Source organism: Lynx rufus, unplaced genomic scaffold, assembly GCF_022079265.1.
Source record: "Lynx rufus isolate CCGP_SWC_20201006 ecotype Redwood Valley unplaced genomic scaffold, mLynRuf1.p SCAF_11, whole genome shotgun sequence".
Classification (NCBI taxonomy): domain Eukaryota; kingdom Metazoa; phylum Chordata; class Mammalia; order Carnivora; family Felidae; genus Lynx; species Lynx rufus.
Window position 1 is genome coordinate 1,661,469 of NW_025814825.1, and position 17,900 is coordinate 1,679,368.

The 17,900-nt window shown below is 37.2% G+C and overlaps 1 protein-coding gene and 1 pseudogene across 1 annotated transcript in view; both read left to right on the plus strand.

Annotated features, from left to right (window-relative positions):
• Window positions 1-17,900, plus strand: part of BICC1 (BicC family RNA binding protein 1) — a 286,170-nt gene that overhangs the window by 132,026 nt on the left and 136,244 nt on the right. The gene's annotated exons all lie outside the window — the stretch shown is intronic.
• On the plus strand, window positions 1,751-15,603 carry LOC124506806 (5-hydroxytryptamine receptor 3E-like; annotated as a pseudogene).

The following is a 17,900-nucleotide window of genomic DNA, read 5'->3' on the forward strand; positions in this document are numbered from 1 at the left end:
ACTAGAACATTTTGGCCATGCCAATAAAGATATTAATATACGAAGTCACACAGCAGTACATAGTTACTGCCTTTAGAACCTAATCACTGATTAGTTTTAATAGAGTGAGAATATTGTATTTAAAAAGCAAATTATTCTCTAAAATGTGGAACATATTTAGTCAAGGTGAGTGAACCTTGATGTTTTGTCCTGCTGATGGTAGCTGCCATATTTCACAAAAGAGAATGCATTTTCACTGAGATGGGCAGACACAAACACTGCCCTGAGTTTGGCCAAATAGCCAGAAATAGTTTTAGGATTCATGGAGTTGTCTCCAAAATTCCAGGGATATTGCATCATCTTCATGGGCCTGGTTTGTTTTCAGTTCTTTTTGAAACTGAGCCCTGCTGGTGGGATAAATACTCAATAAATTACACTCACACTAAGACTGTGCACACCAAAGACAGTAGCAGAAATTTAAAGCCCCTTTCATAAGCATCAAACTTCTCTGCTGAAGTGTGGCTTTTTTTCCCTTGAAAATGTAGTTTAACATTTCTTCAAAGTATGCAATGTTTGAACTCAAAATAGTCCAGTATGGAAAATTGATGAAGTCTACTCCTGATTGGCTCTCTGTTCAGTCCACAGGTCTGTTTGAATCAGGGTACTGTTTATGAAGTGTCACTGTCCTTGCTTTGTTCCAGCAAGTATATGTTTAGCAGGCACAGAATTTGACCTCAGTAAGAGGATATCATTGTTTAAATCATAGAGGTTCTAGTAGGTTTGGTCTTCCAGAATTTTTATTTCTTAAGTTCCTTGATCTGAGAATACAACTCTATTAATTTCTTCGTTTTTATAACCAGCTGAAAGAATTAAAAGAAATGACATCTTAACATACTGCCAGGACTACTTAAAACCTTCAGTAAATTGCAGATGGTTAACTGCATCTGGGCATGCTGACAATTTACAATCTTGACGATGTCTCCATGACTTACGGTGTTAAATATGTATTGAACATCTATTATGAGCCAGGCACTGACCAGGGTAATTTAAGTGCCTCTGCCTTTTGCCCTAGCCTCACTTTCCAGCCTTTTCTGTCTCAGCTTCTTTATACTAACCATGTGCTGTGCCAAATGGGCTGCTAGCTATTCTCTGAAATCAGTGAGTCATGTCATTTCATCCATCTTGAATGTCCTTGTATCCCAACTTTTGCCTTATTTTTGAAAGGCCAACTTAAATGCCATCTTTTTCATAAAATCATTCCTAATCACTGGGAGCTAGACGTGATCCTTCAAATGCTCTGTGTTGTGTGCAATCTGTTCCTCATTGGAGTTTTCATTTGCAAGCAGCACTGCATTGTAGTATAGTAGATGTGCTATATCCAGATAAAGGCAGGGATTGCTGTTTTGCATTTTTGGTATGTTCCAAAGGAAAGTGCCCTATGGTAGTTTTTGTGTCTCAGCAGGACTCGGTGTAACTGAATGAATGAACATTCCTATAATTTAAGGGCACCCACTTAATATACACAGTGATTTTGGAGAAGAGTGGGAGTAGTCTGGAGCCACTGAAATTACATTAAGGTAGGAAGATTTCTCAAATGTACTAACAGTCCCTGACTTACAATGGTTTGACTTAAGATTTTTCACCTTTACAGTGGTGCAAAAGTGATATGCATTCAGTAGGAACCATACTTTGAATTTTGAATTTGGATCTTTTCCCTGGGCTGGGCGGGGCTGCACTGCCCTGGTGACGTGTGGTGCAATACTCTGTTGCGATGCTGGGCAGTGGCAGTGATCCGCAGCTCCCAGTCAGCCATGCAGTCTTGAGGGTAAACAGCTGGTACACTTGCAATGATTCTGTACCCATGTGTCCTTTCTGTTTCCCTTTCAGTACAGTATTCAATGTTTCATGAGATGTTCAACACTTTATTATAAAATAGGCTTTGTGGCTTTGCGTTAGATAATTTTGTCCAGCTGTAGGCTAATGTAAGTGTTCTAAGCATGTTCAGGATAGGCTAGGCTAAGCTATGATTTTCGTAGGTTATGTGTATTAAATGCATTTTCGACTTCAGATATTTTCAACTTATAACGGGTTTGTTGGGTTGTAACCCCATTGTAAGTTGAGGAGGAGCTGCAAAATTGTTTTATGTATATGTTAGTTAAAATTTTTGCTGGGGCGCCTGGGTGGCGCAGTCGGTTAAGCGTCCGACTTCAGCCAGGTCACGATCTCGCGGTCCGTGAGTTCGAGCCCCGCGTCAGGCTCTGGGCGGATGGCTCGGAGCCTGGAGCCTGTTTCCGATTCTGTGTCTCCCTCTCTCTCTGCCCTTCCCCCGTTCATGCTCTGTCTCTCTCTGTCCCAAAAATAAATAAAAAAAACGTTGAAAAAAAGAAAAAAAATTTTTTTGCTTAGTTCTGTTAACAGGAATCAGGATTCAAAATAATACAAAAGCAGATATACAAAGTAAAATGATCTTTAGTCTCTTTTCCCTTCCCCACATTCTAGTTTTGCAGCTTGCTGTATTGTTAACTTAAAAAAATATATATGGGAATCTATTCCAATTGAATCTGAAAGTTACCTTCATTTTTTTCTTCCTGCTGCATATTACATGTTATATTGTGTGGATGCAGTTTAAGGCAAAAAAATCTTAAAAGGCTGGGGAGCCTTTTAGCTGTTTACAGCTGTTTATTCTTACAAAAATGAATTTTTAGCCATTTGCAAAAGGAGGAGAGAAAAAGAAAACATAGAAGAGGTATAAAATCTTGAACTAGGAGGAGAATATTCTCTGAATCTAGAGACAGTTTTAATAAGGTCCTGCTTGTTTTATATAAATTCTCTTTTTTAGTAAAAAAACCACAAACACCCAAATAAAGTAAAATTTAAGTTTTAAAGAGCCACTCAAAAACACATTTGACACAAGTAGCTGTCAGTTATATTTGCTCATTTTGTTTCCTATTTAAATTGATATTTGTAATTTCTGAGGATTCTGTGGGCTAATGTTTGTAATAATTTATATCCTTGTTTGACATCAAATTCAGTAACTGTTTTGTGATACCAGTAGACATTTGAGAGATTAAAGACTTGCTTTCCTATCATTATTAATATTTTACTTATAATTTTTTTAGTGCTGTCTTTGGTAACAGTATCATCAACCTCATTGCTTGTGGTGGATCTTTGCAGTTTCAGATAGGTCACAATTATTCAAGATTGTCTTCTTAAAAAAATTTCAATATGTTCTGCATATAGACGTGAAGTTATGCTAAAAAGTTTTATGTAGCAGCAGTATCAACCATTTATTTAGCAACTACTATGTATTGTAGAGTACAAATTTGGTGGATTCTCCTAGATGCATTAAACACTGGCCTCTGATTTCCACCACAAGTGGTTTATTTAATTGAGGTAGTCAGGGTATTGTGATTTTTTAGCAGATTCCCCAGATGATACGTTGTTTTTATTTTAAAATAGTCTTGGACTTCCAAAAATGTTGCACAGAGCTCTTGCATTCCTATGACTCAGATTCCCAATTATTAATATTTTATTGAACTCTCCCCCTTTTCTGTTAATCTGTGTAGGCTTTTTCTGACATGTTCCATCACCCCTAAATGAGGAGGTTGGTACTGTTACCAGAGACAGCACAGTGAGAGAAGATGGGAAGGCGTGGACAGTTGTCTGTTATTGTCAGGAAATCAGTGTTACACAAAACCAACATGCAATCCACACATCCCATTCCAATTTCACCAAATGCCCCCAGTAGTGTCTCTTTTTCCCTGCCTGGTCCAGGACCATATGCAAGAATATGTGTTGAATTTAGATATCATGTGTGTCAGTCTTCTTCAGTTTAGAATCTATTCCTCTGTCTTTTCTCTGTTTCTCATGTCTTTGAAAGGCCTTTCATTCTGTACAACCCCAGTTGGAACCATCCAGTGTTTTCTCATGACCAGATTCAGGCCATGCTTTCCTGGCAGGAATGGCACCATGCTGTTTTCAGTGTATCACATCAGGAAACATATAGTGTCAATCTGTTTCACCACTGGTAAGTAATATTAAATATGATCACTTTCTCAAGTTGGTAAACACTACTTTCTCCATTATCACCATTATCCCCTTTCTATTGAACTAGTATTTTGTGAGATGTTCCCATATTATGCCAATATCCTGTTCTTCATCAAATCTCCACCTGGCTTTTTTTTTTTAAGACTACCATGATAGTTACTGAATGATAATTATTTTCAATGTTTCAGCCACATCTATTAGTTGATATTCTATAAGAAAGAACTTTCTTCCCTATTTATTTATTCATTTGCTTATTCATATCAATATGGATTTATGAATTATCCTTTTATTCAGTGGATTATAATTTGATAATCTCATTATTTTGATACCCAAAATTGTCCTAGATTTGAGCCTTTCCTAATTGATTCCTGTTTTTATTTGTTTGTTTGCTTTTGACACATTCCTATCATTCTTTGAGCATTGGGACAAGATGTTCCAGGCTTGTCTTTTACTTCCCTGTCCTGACCCTCCTTCTTTTGAGTAGATTATGGTAACTAGAATTACAATCTGGGTCTCAGTGCTGTCATTGCTCCTACACCCTCTCAGCAAACAGAACTAGGAGATGTATATGTGTATACATAATACACACATGTATATCTGTGCTATTTCTATACCTGGATCTGTATAACTTTAGAAAGATATGTTTATTCTGATAATTCAAATTGTAACCCAGTACCTCCAGTGCTTTTTCTAGCCTTCCCTCTTCTTCAGAAGTTGAGAAAGCTGGCTCCCATTATCCTCAGTATATTACTTTTTTGCCCAGTTAATTAGTTCTGCTTCATGTAATCAATATTCCAATCACTCAGGAATCCTCCTTCCTCTGCCACCTTTGTGCTCCCCTCACCTAACCCCTTTCCTTAGCTGCCAGGCATGCTGCCTAAGATGCCTCTTCATAGCACCCCCTCCCATCATTGTGCTATTTCCTTAGTCTTTCTCATCTTCATGCCAGAGAGGAGGAGAAGGGAAGGGAAAAAGAAAAGGTCCGTCTAAGTGACTTAATGTGCTGCAAGTTGAAGATCACTGTATTTAACATGTTACATGCATTGTCTTTTTAAATTTCAAGCCATGTATTCTTTCCTCATGAAGTATTTGAGATTTAACAAATATATATTTATTGTCAGCTCCTCTTTTTACAATTTGTCCATTTCTCCCATACATGGAGTAGAGGTAAATTTTTACTAATCGTGAGACTATAGTGGGGTATTGATAGCTGGATTTTTATTTTAATGTTTTAAATTTCCTTAGTGGTAATAGGATGTGGTTTCTAAAATGACATGACCCGGTTATTGGTAGCAACCTGGCGCTGTCAGGTTTTTTAAGGAGGAGATTCTTTTCTTCAAATGTGTGACATTAAAAAGGCTCACATACTGATCTTGGACTTTTTTTTCGCTTCTGAAATCTCTCATGCTTCTTCCTGCTTCTTCACCGAATTCAGGGGCATTGTCATCAAGAGGTTCCATGTTCCTTCTCCCTGGAGCTTAGATATGGCATTTAAAGAGGTCAGGCACCCCTACCCTAATTGCACCCCTTATCCTAACCTCATTGCCTTCAGGAAATCTGAAGGGAGAAGTAGTCTGGAGCCACTGGCTTAGATTGTAAATATCAAAGCCTAAACCCCATTATAGTTAGAAGAATCCTAGGAGTGATCTAAAGCTAAATTCCATTGCTGTGTGATTCATGATGATCTAAGACTTTTCATCTGTTTTTCATTTTCTAAAGATTGTTAAGTTGGTTGCTATTATCGACAATGTTTAGGTTTAAACAATTAAAATTAAGGTATAGAGTTACCTTTGTATGCCATGCTCAGATTTTCTCATTTGTTGGCACAAGTTCATTTATGCAAAGGTTATATGGCACAGGTTTACCTTAGATAATCTCTTACGTAGTGGAAAATACCTGAAGTCAGCTGGAGGGTAACTGAGTACTTCAAGTAAAAATTCACTTACTTAAAAAATTGGATTAAGTATTATTGAATTTATACAGATTTAAAATCTGATAGGATTTGGATTTTTAAATATGAGGCTTTGTAGTATGATTCGTTTGACCAAAGATTAAATTCTGTAACTTTGATTTGTTAGGGTTTTGAAAGATTGAAATCAAGAAAGCAAAAACATAAAAATTAGAGTGGAGTTTGAAAAAAATTGGAAAAATAGAGAAATATACTTTTTAACATTGAGAACGTTCATATTTTGGAATTATAAATAATTGTTATGAAATATGAGGGATAAAAAGTTCCACCTCTTACATTCTAAATTTCTGTTCATTGTTTTCTCTGTAATGAGGTCCTTTGTGAGACACAGATGGTCATGCAGCTCTCATCATCCATAGTGTGTACATTTATGCTGAGTGGCAGCTGTCATATAGTGGGTCTGAAGCAAACTTTAGTGACTCTGGAATTAATTATTAGCCCCTCTACAGGCCAGAATACTATCAACGCAGGTCATGAAAATATCCTACCAAAAGGATATAAATGTCCCAGTGGGTTATAAAAAAAAGTTAAGATAGTGTTAAAGTGCAAAAATTGTATTTGTTTTCCTGAAATTATCTGCATGAATTATACTACCTAAAATAGATTCTTTAACAAAATGGTATTTCATGTCATTTTTTGATTCTGGAAAGTGTATTTATTTTTCATAGGAATAGTCTATTTTAAAATGCCTGAATTAAGAATGAATTAAACCTCATGTTTTCCACTAATGATAAGGAAGCTAAGTATAAGACTTTTAACTAAAAATGGGAGTAATTTTGTTGTCCTTTAGTTCTTATGTTAGAAACATGAAACCAGAGGTCAGTTAAGTCTCCATAGCAATCATCTCTGTTTACAAGATGAATAACACATTTCAGTCCAGATGTCGGGAAAGTTCTTAACAAGTGAAAAAACAAAACAAAAAACACTCACCAAAAATATCAGGTGTTTTGACCAGAAACTAAGCTAGTACTTTGCATTACAATGAGGAGAAGGTGTGACATTACCAGTGATGACTCCCCTGGCTTTGTAGTTCTTGTCTATGGGAATACAGGAAAGAAATGTTTTGTTGATTACATTGCAGTTTCATATGGTTCACCCTAATAAATTTGTAACAAACTAGCATGCGAATATATAGGATATTTTGTGAGAATCTGGAGTATTGAGTTCTGACAACATTCAATCAGCATGTAGAAAACTTGTATTAAATGAGTTTTTGTTGCATTTGTTCCCATCACTTCTGAAAATTCATACTTGTGCACCTAAAAGAAACTTTTTTTGGTACAGTGTCTGTAATAGTGCCTGCTACATTGTGGGCGCTCGGTAAATATTTTTTGAATAAACAAATGAAAGATATTTTTATTTGTATTTACACGTCTTGAAAATGCAATTTATAAGTTTTCATTAAAAGAACAGTTTCCTTCCCATAAACTTCCAGTACCTGACAGCCACTGATCTGTTTCTCTTGCTGCAGTTTTGCTTTTTTCAGAATGTCATATAAGTAGAATCACACAGTGTTTAGTCCTTTGTGTCTTAACTTAGACTAAATCTTTGGGATTCATCTAGGTTGTTGAGTGTACCAATAGTTTATTGCTTTGGTTCTGAGTAGTAGTCTGTTGTGTAGATATACTAGAGTATTTCTTGTTGTTCATTCACCAGTGGATGGACATTTGAATTGTTTACATTTTATAGCTATTATAAATGAATGTGCTGTGAAACCCACATACAGGTCTGTGGACAAATATTTTCATTTCTCTTGGGTAAATGCCTTGGAATGGAATTGCTGGCTCCTTTGGGAAGTATATGTTTCATTTCAATCAGAAAGTGGCTCTACAATTTTGGATTCCCACCAGCAATGTATGAGAATTACCATTGTTTACAGCTTTTCCAGCACTCGGTAATGTCTATCTTTTTAAGATTAGCCATTCTAGTGGATATGTAGCAGTTTTTCATCATGGATTTATGTTTTTTTGAAGATTGATGTTGAACAGTTGTTTATGTGACTATTGGCCATTCTTATGACTTCTGTTAAGTGTTCAAAATTTTGCTACTATGTTGTTGGGTTGTTTACTGAGTATTAAGAGTTTTGGATACAAGTCTTTTATTGGATATATGATTTGTAAGTATTTTTTTTTCCCAGTCTATGACTTTGTTCTGCATTTCAAGCATTTTTATTTGATCCTTTACATAGTTTTCATCTCTCTGGTAAATCCCTCACCACCATAAGCACATGTTGATCTTTTTTTTTCAATTAGATTCTTATCATATTTATAATGATTTTAAATGTCCCTTGTTTTATTTACAATACCTGGGCCATATTGGAGTCTGGTTCTGTTGACCAGGTCATCTGTTAGCAATGGTTTAATTTTCCCTTTTTGTGTTTAGTAATTTTTTAACTGAATATAAGGTTTTGTGTCCTAAAGAACAATAGAGACGGGGTAAATAATACCCATAAATGGCCAATTCTGTCTTTCCTTCAGGCTGTTGATATAGGCATTTGTGTCAGTATTATCAGTAGTTGAGCTAGATTTGAATTTTGTTGCTGCTATAGTTACTTTGAGTCCAACACAGACTTCAGATTTCTCCAGTATTAAACTACTAGTACCTTGAGCTTAGTAGGAGGTCTCAGTGCGTTAGGGGTTTCTCAGCATTCCTAATCTACCCTCGGTTTTCAGTCCACACTGCATATCTGGGCCCCCAGCTCTCTCCATGTTCTTGCTTCTTCCCCAGCAGTGGGCTGCTGCTGCTGCTGCTTGTTACTTGGTGCAAGGTTCTTGGTGGGTGGAGGGTGGATTGTTATGTCCCCTTCTCCCCCATCCTCAGGTTTAGGTAGGTCTTATGTGCCTGAGCTTTAGGAAAGGGACTTACTCAGTGTTCCTGTCCTTATAACTAATTATTTTTAAAATCTGCATGATTAGTTTTGATAGTATCTTGTTCCTTCAACATACTTGTAATAAATCACTACTCATGGCTTTTCCCCTTGTACCTGTAGTGATTTTTTTTCTTATTGTAAGCTCATGTACATTAGAATTTTATCCATGAGACTTCTTTGAACACTACTTTTAAACTGCTTTAAAATTTTTTTAATTCTGTCACCAAAAGTGCATGAATATAGACTTGTATTTAGGAATTCTCAGACGTTTTTCTTTTTTCTCATTCCACTGAGGCAAAGCCAGACACTCATTTCTACTGTTGATCACTAAGGGGGAATTTATATTTCAATCTCTGGGTGGGGCTTTATGTGTTTCTGTTGTGAAATTTATTTTCTGTTCTCTGAACTTGGTTTGTTAAAATCCACACTATAGGCCATGAGGTAAGAGACATTTCTATGGCATATGCTGACTCTAGCCTTCACTTATTTATTTCTTATCACTTCTGATCTAAGGAAAATTCTTATTTAGCAAAATATATTTTTATTTAAGATGTTTTCTACTTAAATAGCTTTATCTGAATGTCCAGCTTACCCTTTTCTACAAGCACAACTTGTATGTGCTATCTTCTCATACCTTTGGAGCAGTTGATACAGTGTATCATAATCACATGGTTCTTTTTTCTTCAGCCAAAACTAAAATTTTAATAGGTTGCTGAATGTGACTTTTTAGTTTTTGAAACCCTTGACCAAGCACAGAGAAGGTGGGGGGGGGGTAGTATAAAGAGCTTAGACTTTTCATTTAAGTATATATTCAAATATATTTGAGCTGGAAATACACCAGCATTTATTAGCTGTGTGACCTTGAACGAATTACCTAGTTTTTGAGTCTCTTTCTTCACCTGTTGAATGCGATATAATTCCTACCTTTTTTAGGACTAAATTAGAGTGTGATTATTGTACACCTGAATCTAGTATAACACTGTATGTTAACTGTACTGGATTACAAAAATAGACTGATTAAGCAAAGCAATCTACATAAAACCTCCCTGTCATGTCACATAGTAGGCATTCAAATGTTAATGTTGTCATCTTCCTCTCTTAAATACCTGGCGAATTATTCCCTATATTTTTCCCTTGATTTATTCCCTGCAAGGAATTTTATTGTAATTAATTAATTAATTAATTTAATGCTTATTTATTTTGAGAGAGAGAGGTAGTGCATGTACAAGGGAGCACGAGCTGGGGAAGGGCAGAGAGAGAGGGATAGAGAGAATTCCAAGCAGACTCCATGCTGTCAACACAGAGCCCAATGAGGGGCTCCATCTCATGAACTGTGAGATCATGTGGGCCCCAAAATCAAGAGTTGGATCCTTAACCCATTGAGCTACCCAGGCACCCCCTTGCAAGGAGTTAATAAAATAGTAAAAATATCTCAGGCATTTGCTCATGTTTAATCTCTCTTCTCTATTTAATAAATAACCCCCTTTGACAAATATATTGGAAGTGATGGCTTTTTCTGACTTTTCAATAATAAACAAGTAAGAGGTTTGTGATTAGGGCCAATGGAAAATTCTCAGTTCAGTTCAGCTTGTCAATTTCAAGGAAGGTACAGATTATTACTTACCAAACTAGAATTTTACTTTCTAATTAATTGCTGTGAGTTTGTACCTCTGTAGATTATAAACAAGATATAGAAGGAATTACTTAACTCTCTTTGGCCTTCTAGTCCTTTAAAAGCTAATTTGTAAAGTAGTATCATAATAGCATTGTATGGTGACAGATGGTAGCTAACACTTGTGCTGAGCAGAGCATAAATGTACAGATTTGTGGAATCACTGTGTCATACACCTGAAACTAATGCAACATTGTGTGTCAACTGTACTTAAGTCAAAAAAAAAAAAGGTAATTTGTTAAGAATGACTTAAATTTAGTCTAGACATACAGTTTCTTACTAGCTACTATGATGGTTCTTTACCAAACTTGTTATGGGAGAACAGTAATATATATATATATATTTTTATTTTTAAGCAAAGATGTCAGGCATTTGAGGGAATTTTATGAAGTCAGTTCTCATTTGTTCACTGTAATTATGAAAAAGTATAGGGTAAAGTCTTTAATGCTCTAGTTTTAGGAATTAGTTTTAACTTCTCTATATGAGATTTTTCTGCTTTAAAAGTTAGATGTGTTATCAGCTATCTAAAACAAAACTTTTGGGGTGCTTGGATGGCTCGGTCAGTTAAGTGTCCAACTCCTGATTTCAGCTCAGGTCATGATCTCACAGCCATGAGACTGAGCCCCTCATTGGGCTCCACACTGAATGTGGAGCCTGCTTGAGATTCTCTCTCTTTCTCTCTCTCCCTTTCCTTCTCTCTTTCTCTCCCTCTCCCCTGCCCCTTCCCCACTCGCACATGTGCTCTTTCTCTAAAAAAATTTTTTTTAAGTAAAACAAAACTTTTAAGTACTCTTTTTTTGGGGGGGGGGGCAGAGGGAGGGCACAACTCCCTTCCCTACCTTCTTATGGAATGAGTGAGGAATAGTAAAATTGGATAAAGACAAGGAAGGGTAGAGGTAGAGGGAAATTAGGAAGTCTGACCATCTGTTACCAGTCTCTAAAAGATCAAAATCACCTTTTAATGTAGTTAAAATATTCAGTTAAGTCTTTTATTTTGCATATGAGTGTCAGGTGACTTATACTGATAAGAACATATAGCTAGTTAATTATAGAGCCAGGAATAAAAGCCTCTCCAGACTCAGCTGTGTGATCCTAAGCAAGTTCTTTTATCTCTCCAAATGTGCTTTTCAAGTGTCAAATGGGGATCATGCCTGCTTTATAAGGTTGTATGGAGAAAGTGGAGCTCATGTGTATTTGTGTTTATGAAGTGCTGGTGCATACCAGGTACTCAATAAATGGCTTTTTTCCCCATTGTATCATCTTGGTTTGCTGTAAATTAATTTTTTTGTGAACATAATAAATAATAAGTTTGCCAGTAAACACAGAATTGAAAATTTTATGGTCTTTCACTTTTTAACAGAATGCACAGGGTACAGACTGGGAGTAAAACTTGGTTTAAAAGATTCCCTGAATCATTTTAGCTTGAAAAAGTGGAAGTTTTACATTATCTTTAGATGCTCTGATTTTGGTCACTGCATTATTGCCTTGGGTCAGATATACCAATTTATACAAAGAGCATTGTCGAAGACATTTCCTTGCCTTTTCCTCTGTGAATTTTTCTTATGTGAGCTTTGATGCTCACTTGAATGACCTTATAAAAGAAAAGGAAAATATCAGTGGTGTTTAAAACTTACACTTTCCACTCAATTTTTTTCCAGATAAATTTACAGTGTTCTGCATCTCACCTTTCTGTTTGACCCTGGTTGAAAAACTCAAAATTTTCCTTTAGCACAACAGCCTGTATTCCACTGGTCACATTTGAGCTTTACACCATTTCATTTGCCCTTTTAACAAACACACATTCCAAGGATTGCATCAGTTTAAAATGGATGGAGTGAGTTGACATTCTCTTATTTGGGAAAACTTGGTTTTATTGATGAAATGGAGTTTGGTGTTTGTTTACCACATTTATGGAAAGCATTTTGCTTTAGGCTGGTTACAGTGTGCAAAGCAAAACCCAGCAACTTATAAAACAAGATTTCTCTTCCCTCTCTAAAACTTGTGGCTGTACCTAGTTCAATATTTTTTCTGATCAGGCCAGGGAAGAATTTAAAAACTGAGAACTTGGAATTCAGAGGGATACATGCACCACTGTATTTATAGCAGCATTATTTACAATATCCAAATTATGGAAGCAGCCCAAGTGTCCGTTGATAGATAAATGGATAAATGTAATATTATTCAGCCATAACAAAAAAAGAAAACTTGCCATTTGCAAGGACGTGGTTGGAGCTAGAGAGTATAATGCTAAGTGAAATAAGTCAAAGACAAATACCATATGATTTCACTCATATGTGGAAGTTAAGAAACCAAACAAGCAAAGGAAAAAAAAAAAAAGAGAGACAAACCAAGAATCAGACTCTTAACTATAGAGAAGAAACTGATGGTCACCAGAGGGGAGGTGGGTAGAGTGTTGAGAGAAATAGGTGATGGGGATTAAGGAGTGCACTTGTGATGAGCATTTGGTGTTGTATGTATGAAATTGTTGAATCATTATATTGTACATCTGCAACTAATATAACACTGTATGTTACCTGTACTGGAATTAAAATTAAATTAAAAAAAAAACTGAGGACTTAGGACCAACGTTAGGCTCATTTAGCTATTTCTTTTTTCCTTTAACAGTGGGGCTCTGAAAAAGACATAGTATCTAAATGTTTACTTGAGAGATTAATATACCTTTCTTTTAACGTTTAAAGGTATTTATTTAAAAAATTTTTTAGGGGCGCCTGGGTGGCGCAGTCGGTTAAGCGTCCGACTTCAGCCAGGTCACGATCTCGCGGTCCGGGAGTTCGAGCCCCGCGTCAGGCTCTGGGCTGATGGCTCAGAGCCTGGAGCCTGTTTCCGATTCTGTGTCTCCCTCTCTCTCTGCCCCTCCCCCGTTCATGCTCTGTCTCTCTCTGTCCCAAAAATAAATAAACGTTGAAAAAAAAAATTTAAAAAAATTTTTTAATGTTTATTTATTTTTGAGAGATACAGAGACAGAATGCGAGTGGGGGAGGGGCAGAGAGAGAAGGAGATACAGAATCTGAAGCAGGCTCCAGGCTCCGAGCTGTCAGCACAGAGCCCAACACAGGGCTGTGAGATCACGACCTGAGCCGAAGTTGGACACTTAACCGACTGAGCCACCCAGGCGCCCCTAAAAGGTATTTTAAAAGTTTAGTATAGGGTTGCCTGGGTGTCTGACTCTTGATTTTTGCTCAGGTCATGATTTCATGGTTTGTGAGATGGAGCCACATGTTAGGCTCCACACTGGCAGTAAGGAGCCTGCCTGGGATTCTCTCTCTTTCCCTCCCTCTCTCTCTATATCTGTCTCTCTTTCTCTCTGTACCTCTCCCTGGTTCATGCTTTCTCTCTCTCTCAAAATAAATAAACATTAAAAAATGTTTTGTACAGTCTAAAGTCTAAGTACATGATGGCATGTACAGTAAGGAAAGCTACTTGTCTTAGAATATTCACCAGACTGTATGTTAAAGACTTCATGTACTGAAAATGAGCAACAAAATATCCCAAGCACGGTGTATATGAATATGTAATTAAAACACTTGTGCTACTAAATGAAAACTCTTTTCTTATAGTAGTATCTATAGTTGTGCTTGCCATGTTAGAAACTCTCTGTATCACCTGAAAATAATAAATGAATGAGAGTTGATTTTGAGCTTTTTAATTGGTAGTTGGTTTTGAAAAATCATTTCATAAGCTTTAATTAAAGGGATAATTTGAGCCAGCGCTCAAGGTGTGGCCTGTGGTCTGTTAAGAACAATATTGTTGCTGTGTCTCCAGAAAAGAGCCAAGGAAAGGAAGATGGAAAGAGATTGGCTCCATGGGAAAGGATTCCTCCTCTGCCTTATTCTCCACTGGCTGCTTCAAGGAAGAGGAGACCATTTTACTACCAATCACTCAGGCTTTGACCAGCAGTGGGGGGAGTCCCTATTATTTTCTAAGCAGTGTTTAACAGAAAAGTTTCCATCCAGCCATCAACTACAGCATCCCCACTCATGTCTACATCTCCATCACCCTGTCTGACATCCTGGAAGTGGGTGATGCATAGCTTTAACTGATGACATAATTCCTGTGGCTAATTATGGTCTGGTACAATCCATTCATCAGGTGGAATCCAGAGGAATATGGGGGCATCAGGAAGCTCAGCATGGCAACTAAGGAGCTATGACTTCCAGTTATCTTCATTGAGTTCATAGATGTGGATTAGGTACCTACAGGTCACATAGCTTATGTCACCTGTGAAGGTTGTAGCAGATTAGATAAACCAGTATGAGTCATCAGCATATGTAAGATGGACTATCTTCCATTTACCCTTTGATGAACAGACCTGCACACTCACCTTCAGCTCTTTCATCTCAACAGGTAGCCATCAAGGCACAATCCCAGCCTATATATGATGAGGCTTCTGGTATCCTTCTGGTATCCAGTGGCTTTCTGGCTGTCATCCATGCCTTCAGCTTCTACCTACCAGCAGAAAGAGAATCATGCCCCATTCAAGACAGCACTGTTATCGGACTACACTGTCTTTCTGCTTATGACAAATAACTTATTCCCAGACACTGGCATCCCCCTCATCAGTATCTCCTTTTCCCTGTGTTCTTCTCTGATGGTACAGGTCAGCCAACTGGAGACCATTTTTATCACCTCCCTGCTACACACCTGGCTACCACCCAGCTACCACCCATGAGTTGGTGGCTCTAATGCTTGTTTCTGCATTGTACCAGCCCAAAGAAATGCTGCCCCACTGCAACCCAGAGGGGAAGTAAGGGCCTGGGTCTCATTCCTATCTGCCTGCCTGGCCCGAAGGAGCCAGTGGAGTTGGTGGGGAGGGTTCCTGGTAACAAGGAGGCAGAGTTAAATGGATGCTCTGCATCAGCAAGGGCCAGTAGGAACACAAGGCTCAGAAGCAGCACCTGGGAGTGTAGTTCAGCCACAGGATGGACACTGTGCTCTTCCACCTTTGCCTGCTCTTTATGGCCTCTTATCATCATGGTCACTGTCCTCTGGAACACTTCTTCAGACGCCCACCTACAAACCCCAGTCTTGAGCTTCTCTTGCCTCTAGAAACCATCCAGGCTCTCATGCCCATCCAATCCCAGCCCCTAGCCTCAGCAACCACCTTGTTGTTTTTAACCCAGTCCTTCCATGCGGTTTCAGACCAGACCCAGGTAGTTCCCATAACTTCGCTCTAGAAGTTACTGAATGTCATCAACTCCCCTCAGCTCTCCCATGAGTTCTGCCTCACTCCTCAGGATTCCAGTTCCTAAAATACTTCCTTGGTTGAATCACCCTCAGTAGGCCTCATTTCAAGGGGAAAAAAAAAGACAATTTGTCTTTATTCTTTGAGGATAAATTTTTAGTAAAATGCAGCTAAGTCTCTAATAATTTTAAGTAATTTTAGTTGCTAATTTTTGCTAAGAAAGACCTAGGGGTTTTCTTTAAGGGAAAGAATTTGGGTTTGATAGTGGAAATTAAGGATATAAACAGTATTCCTAGGGAGACATTTAAAAATACATTAATGAATAACAATGTGACATTTGGTATGCCAGTGATAGTTATTTCCTTATTAAATGGGTCCTAAAGAGCTAACAAAGTATGGAAGTAAGAAAACAGTATCCCTTAAAATGTTACATGATTCAGAATGACCATTATTTTCCCTGTATTAGCTGAAATTTTCCCGTTTCTTTATTCTGAATTATCATAGTTTCATTGCTTAAAATGTGGTAAAATATTTCTACTTAAGTATTTTTCTGCAAAGTACATATTTTAGATACTTGGTAATGATTTCAAATGGTATTAAAATGATAAGATTTCTTTGTGGTTGAATTGGTTATGAATTCTATAGTAGTGAACATTTATAGATTCACAATAATAGTGAAGACGTGAAGGAAAAGGAGGAGGAAGATGTGTGCTTGAATCTATTATTTTTAAGTTTTAGTGCTTTTAAAGAAGTGCAGATTAGTTAAAGCTTTTCTAACATTTTATTATAAAAATACAAAAAAGTTGTAAGACGCAGGGAATACCATATACCCACTAATTAAATTTTACAATTACTTCTTTATATTTGCTTTATCTCATATGGATGTATCCTTCTATTTATTTATCAATCTAATTTTTTTGTTGCATTTCAGACTAGCAAGCAGACATCAGCACACTTCACCCCTTCACCATGCATACCAGTAATCAGCATTCAATATTTGGAGTGTTTTGTCGTTGTTAAAGTAAATGTACTATTCATTGTTTTTTGACAAATGTATACATCTGTGTAACCCAAACTCTTATGCAGATATAAGCCATTACCATTACCATTACTTGAAACAGTTTCCTCCTATCCCCTCTCCCAGATCCACCCCCAATTTACTGTATCAACCACTTTTCTGAGTTTTTTCACCAATGATTGTTCTAGAATATTATACAAATGGAAACACGTGGTATGTACTTTATGGTATAAGGCTTCTTTCACTGAGCATTATGTTTGTGGGGGTTCCTCCTATCATTAATATATCAGTAGTTTGTTCCTTTTTAATAGTGAGTTGGATTACATTGCATATCACAGGTAATCTGTTTCCCTATTTATGGACACCTGGCTATTTCCTGTTTTTCACTATTATGAATAAGCTAGTGAGAACAAGTCTTTTACTTGCTGGGTATTTATTTACACTTGGTTGTCTCAGGAACTTAAAAATTAGAATGTTAAAAATTGAACTTACCCAAGTGTTTAGCTTTTCCACAAGTCCCCATTTCAGTGAGCTATACCACTATTCACAGTGTTGTCCAGGTCGTAACCTTGGGTGTCATCCTTGACTGCTTACTGTCCCTGATCTGTCATGCATAACACATACAAAGTGCTGCCAGTGCTGTCTTCACATTTACTCACTCTGCCATAGGCCATAATCATTATCTTGCCCAACCCCGTATTTTAGGTGGATTGTCAAAACAACTTCCTACCTAGTCTCCTTGCCACCTGTCTTGGCCCTCACTTCATTCCTTTCTTCAAATTACTGTCAGTGATCTTTGAAAAAAAATACACATTAGGTTATGTTACTTACCTATTAAAAATATCTAGTTTCCCAGTGCCCTTAAGCTAAAAAAGTAAAATCCTTATCCTACTTTGCAAGTCTCTGCATGATTGAACTCCTCCTGCATCTTACCTAGTCTCATCTTTCTAGCTGTGCTGGGTTTGCATCTCTCTCATGCTTTTCTCTTTAGATCCTGCCCCCCTCTGTCATGAGTCAGGCTTTTTAGTTGGACCATCCCCATTTCACACAATTGTGTTCTGTTGGCTCACATACTAAAGATAAAAACTGCCTATGTTAGTTGAGGTTAGAGTTGTCTATGGAAACAGAAAAAGCAAACCCAAA